This window comes from Physcomitrium patens, chromosome 16 (genome assembly GCF_059467195.1).
Source record: "Physcomitrium patens ecotype Gransden chromosome 16, ASM5946719v1, whole genome shotgun sequence".
Taxonomy (NCBI): Eukaryota; Viridiplantae; Streptophyta; class Bryopsida; order Funariales; family Funariaceae; genus Physcomitrium; species Physcomitrium patens.
Window position 1 is genome coordinate 6,601,511 of NC_143425.1, and position 5,771 is coordinate 6,607,281.

A 5,771-nucleotide genomic window follows, 5' to 3' on the forward strand; every position below is an offset into this window, starting at 1 on the left:
ATTAAATCCTAGTCAAATCCTAACAAAATCTTGAATAAATCCTAGTCAAATCCTAAATAAATCCTAAATAAATCCTAATAAAATTCTAAAAAAATCTTAAATAAATCCTAATCAAATCCTAGTCAAATTTTAACAAATCTTAACCAAATTCTAAGGAAATTCTTACCAAACGTTAATCAAATCCTAAAAAAAATCCTAAACAAACTCTAACCAAACTCTAGTCAAATCCTAAATAAACCTTAACCAAATCCTAGTCAAGTCCTGATTTCTTAAGCAAGTTATCCTTGAGGTAAAAATTATTCACTTAACTTTTCTATTATTTAAATTCTATCTTTAATCCATCATAACTTACTCATAGTGACTTAAAATTACATGAATTTTATGCCATTGGAAAGATAAAAATATTATTTATTTAAAAATATATTTTTTATTTTTTATTTTTTATTTTTTTGGATAAAAATCCAATGCATAGACTGTGACTAGTTTTGTAGTGTATAATTGCTTGATTGTACTTATTTCACTTGTCTTGTATGAGCTCCAGATTATGTTCCAAGTTTAATTTTTATATTTTTTCTTGTATTTTGTAATAATTGAACTAGTTAGATCATAATTTTTATAAATAAAATCCAATTTTATTGAATTTTGAGGGTTATAACCTTTGATGGTACAAATCTTAACCTAATCCTTTAAATTGGATTAATTGGGACTAGAAACATAGACTTTAGAAAATTATAATAGCAAGTTAATTAATTTTAGTAATTTAGAAATTATAGTCATTGCTATAAGAATTGATTGAGAGCCTATGAATTCACTTACAATCATCTCATATGATTTAGAGTGAATTAAAATCATAAACTTCTAAAAAAGATTCTAGTAAAAATTAGCAAAGGCAATTTGAAGTTTTTCTCCTAATTCAACAAATTCAAGCAACAAGGTGGCTTTTCTAATTAATAGAAGCCTTCCAAATGCAATGGCAATATTGGATTTGCCTCATGGAGTGAAGAAAATAAGATCAGTACCTCTCCACAAAATTACAAGTAGAGCCATGAAGATGTCATTTTTGAAGGAATTTTCAATAATTGCCAAAACTCTTGGAAGTAAAAAGTTCATAAAAATTGCATATGAATGTAGATTGGGACAGATGAGTAGTCTATCTTAGCATAAAAAGGTGTTTTAAACACAATGGTGAAGTTAGATTTACAAAAAAAATGTTTTTTTTGACCACTTACAAGAGCCATCAGTCTTAGTGATGGGATTAGCTCTTGGATGAATGAAGGCCATAGATCTACATTAGGGATCTTAGAAATCAAGGGTGGAGATGTGGCCGCCCTCCCACAAGCCACCACTCAATAGTATAAGAGTGGCTTGATTTTCCAAGCCTTCTCTCTCTTTCTTTTTTGATGAAGGGCGAAGCCATGCCAAATCTTGGCCTAAAACCTTAATGCCAATTTCATTTTGGATCCTAATGCTCATTGTGCACCTTGTGAATATGTGATCATTGATTTTTGTTGAAGGTGGTGCTTATTGTGGTTTAGAAGGCACTCCCTTAGAATTAGTGGTTTCCAAATACTTCTATAGTTAAGTGGGTTTGAAGGGCCTCGGATTTTTCCCAATCAGTCTTTGGTCCTTTTAATTTTTGTAGTGAATTTTCTTTAGCACATACCTCTTACTTTCAGCTTTCCGACGAGCTTAGGCTTGCTCAATTTGGAGCTAAAACAAATTTTTTGTGAATTTTTGAGTGTGAGGGGGTCAACTGCCTTGGCAGTTTGGATCACCAGTCTTTGGAAAGACATTTCTCAGTGCCGTTTACTTAAAACATTCTGAAATTTTAAGAATAAGAGCACATACAAGTTTAGCTTCTTATGGCACAAGTTTTATTACGTTTGAAGTAGATCCAAAGTTTTGGTGCATTTTGGAGTGAAGGGTGGTAAGCTGCGGTGGAGGTCTCGGTTATTCAACTTTGAAGGAGCATTGCACATGCCTCAGGTATTGGATTGCTATACAGTTTCTTGGAGCAAGAGCGTCTTCAAGTTAGGTTTTTAACCAAGCAAAAATCATCAGAATTGAAGCTGATACGAATGGTTGGCAAATTTTGGAGTAGAAGGGAGTTGCTGCCATAAATTCTTGGTCATTATCAAGGTGCCTTTTCTTCATCCCTCTTAGTTTTTATTTTCTCTTTTATTTTTACAGTAACTTGTAACTTTCATATGTTAACTTCGAAATTTAATTCTTACTTATTACTTTTAACTTTTACTTTTTACTTTTTACCTAATTGGTAACTTTATTTTATTATTTTTAATTTATTAAAATTTAAACTTTTAATTTTTACTTAAGATTTTATCTTTACTATGGATTAATAATAATAACTTAATTAATTACTCTTACCACCAATTATTTACGAAGTGATAATTTACATATTTAAAAAAATAAAATAAAAATAAATAAATAAATAAATAAATAAACCTAGTAAAAAAAGAAAAATAAGGAAATTTAATTATTTAAAACTAAATTATATAATTAGAATTAAAAGAAGGAATTGTTTTGCACGAAGTTTAATGAGTGAATTATCATTGTGAATGTGAATAATGTTTGGAAGATTTTGATTAATAACTTGGTGTTTTAACAATAACAACTAATGATTGGATTAAAATTTGAATAATGGCCTTACTTTTAAATTCACCTAATCAAGTCACTTTTTATGAACTACAACAAACTTTCAACTAGTAGAGGTTTATTTGAGTTCACATCTTGTGTTGTTCTTCTTTTGTTCTTATCTATTGCTACTTCTACTTCACACCACCAACTACAAGCAACTCTTAATTGAGGCCATCTTGTAATTTGGGGTGAGGGGGAAATTTACCCTCACATAAATGGTGCGTTTGCCAGGAGATGGTGCTTCTAATGGTGTATGAGAATGTGAAGTTCGCTTTTGGTGAATGATCTTGCTTGGACTTAATGTGTGAGCATTGCAACTTAGTCTTCATTATTTGTAAGTTTTCTACCTCTCTCCTTGCTGGTGTAAACAAGGCCTACAAATTTTTAAAAATCAAAAGATAATTAAAAGTTTTGTTCTTGAATAGAATGTTGATTTGTTCTCAGATTTTTGTCAATCAGTTTTTGGGTGTTTGATAGTTAAAGTTGAAACTTTGGCAGTGTATGTATCTTTGTATTAGCTTTCTAAAAAGATATTACAGGCTCAATTTGGAGCTATAACGAATTTGTGGTGAATATTCGAACACAACAGGGTTCACTGCCTTGGCAGTTTTGTGTACCCTGTCTTTGAAAAGGCATTTCTAAGTGCCGGATAAGTACATTACAGTGAAAATTTCTGGGTACAAGCATCTCAAAGTTGAATTTATAGTGGTGAAAAATTCAATGCTTTTGAATCAATATTTAATGTGTGGCAAGTTCTGGAGTGGAGAGAGGTTGCCACTTTGAACAAATACAATTGAGGTTAGTGATTTATATCTTTCAATCATTTATACTATTGATTTTTTGTTATTCTTTTAAAAAAAAAATTAAATTCTCTCAACTATATTAAATTATAATCATAATAATAATAATAATAAGTAGAAAATATAAATAAATAAGATAATTAAAATATAATATAATATAATAATAATAATAACTAATAATACTATCATTAAAATAAATAAATTATTCAATTATTAAAATCTAAAATCAATTGATAATTTATTTTTACTTTTAAATTTTATTTTCACACTTATTTTTTATTTTCTTTTATTTTACCTTATTCGATTTTATTTATTATTATTTTTAATTGATTTATTTATTCATTTCCTTACTTTTTATCTTTACTTTTATTGTTCAATTTTTACCATTATTTTTATTTATTGATATTATTTTTCTTTTTATTAGATGTATTATAAGTTTTATGTATTGATTTAAGTCTAATATATTTTTAGTTGTTCATTAAACTATTTTTTATGCAATATTGTTGTTTCTAATCTTAAGTAATATTGGATTAGTTGGTATTAGTGTTAGTATTATTTGGTTGTTTTCTTTAGGTTGGTTGTCACTTCCAAAGCATTAAGGTTGGAGCTCGTCTTTGAGGTTTCATTACTCCCTCTCTTTGTAAATTTTCCAGTTGAGGGCCTTTTTCTAGTGATATGGAGATTTAATCACTCCTTTCACCTCTCATATCCTTTTTATTCACAAGAATAGTATAGAAGGAGCTTAGAAAGAATTAAAAAAAAATCTTCATCAACAAAAAAAAAAAAGATTCAAGAAGAAGAAATAGATAGAAGAATTAGATAGAAGAAATGTAGAACAAGAAAAAAGAAGAAAAGAGAAGACCAACAAATTCAAATCATAATCCAAGATGAGTATATTTTTAACAAAAATCATTTAATTTCAATTTTATCTTACTAACACACATTGTGGATTGAAGAAAAAGAGTATGGTTTGGCAAAATTAAGTGGATTCCGAACTTGAACTTTAATTTTATTTGAAATTTTAGATATGCAAGAAAAGAGCTTAGCTTGGCGAAATTAGGTAGGTTTCAAATCTTAGCTCTTCATTTTTATTTCAAGTTTAGGTACACTTAAGAAAGAGCATGGCAAGACTTACTGATTTAAAGATAATATCTTAACTATTCTATCACCTCGTAGTATAATTGAATATTAAAATATTCAATTATATATACTAGAAAATTCTCCAATCTACCTTTTTTGTTAAGAAAACTTGGTTGTATTTGGCACTTTTAATTTCTAGATGTTTTATAGAAAGTGAAGTCAGACTAATAGCTGGCATGACTTTCTTTTGTTATTGAGCCTATACTTGTGAGACGTGATGACCTCCATAAGATAAAGTTGAAAACAATAGGTTGCCCTATAGATTGTCATTTTTCTGTCTATCTGATTTTTGTAGCATCCATGTATTAAAATTTTAAATTACTTGTACTTCCCTTGGGCCTTATTTTTAATCTCTAAATTGTGAATCTAGTCCAACTAATGGGTGACTCCACCATATTAAGATCAGCAAGAGATCTTAACTTCGTATTTAGTTGGACCTTATGCATCACTTGTGAGAAAGGTTTAATTATTGGATGACACCACTAATTTGAGATTGGTACAAGATTTCATCTTAGTATATAGTTAAATCACATGCTTTACAAATAGATAAGGAAAAAAAAGATTTTATGTTATTTTACAAAATAAAATAAAAATAATTTAAAGTCTATTTGTTTTATTTTTAATCACCTATTACGTCCTGTATCTTAAGAGAGTCATTGAAGAGCCACATACTTAGTTGTATACTACCTAGAATTGAATCCAAGATAGTTTATTCTCTTCCTATTGGCCTTGTTTTGCGATCTGGATGCATTTTATAATTTAGATCATATATTGAACTTATAGTTTTAAAAACCCATGCATTAAAAGAACTTTGTGACAAGATGTCACAAGCTTCTGTGGAGATGGAGCATGGTAGAAGACATTCTTTAGAGCCTCAAGTAGAGTCTTTACCATTTCCAATTCAAAGAGCTAATGTAGCCAATAAAAATAACCACAACTTCCAAGCCAATATCCATATCGACCCAATAATATTACCTAGAGAATTTCCAATTATAGTACCTTTAGGATTACAAGAGGCATGAATTCTACCTAACCTCTTAAGATTTAGTAGATCTATTAATAAAGGCCCAACAGCCCATGTAGAAAGATTTGTAGAAGTGTTTATGACTAATTTAGTAACCAATCATGGCTACTATTTAATATGGTTTCCAACAACCTTGACAAATTTTATGTATG

General features: G+C 28.8%; 1 long non-coding RNA gene across 1 annotated transcript; it reads left to right on the forward strand.

The window, feature by feature from the left end:
- The first annotated feature begins 421 nt into the window (after positions 1-421).
- Positions 422-4,797, forward strand: LOC149987620 (uncharacterized). Its single transcript, XR_016506988.1, has 2 exons — positions 422-2,139; positions 2,887-4,797. It is a non-coding gene; the product is annotated as an uncharacterized LOC149987620 (long non-coding RNA).
- The last annotated feature ends 974 nt before the right edge of the window (positions 4,798-5,771 follow it).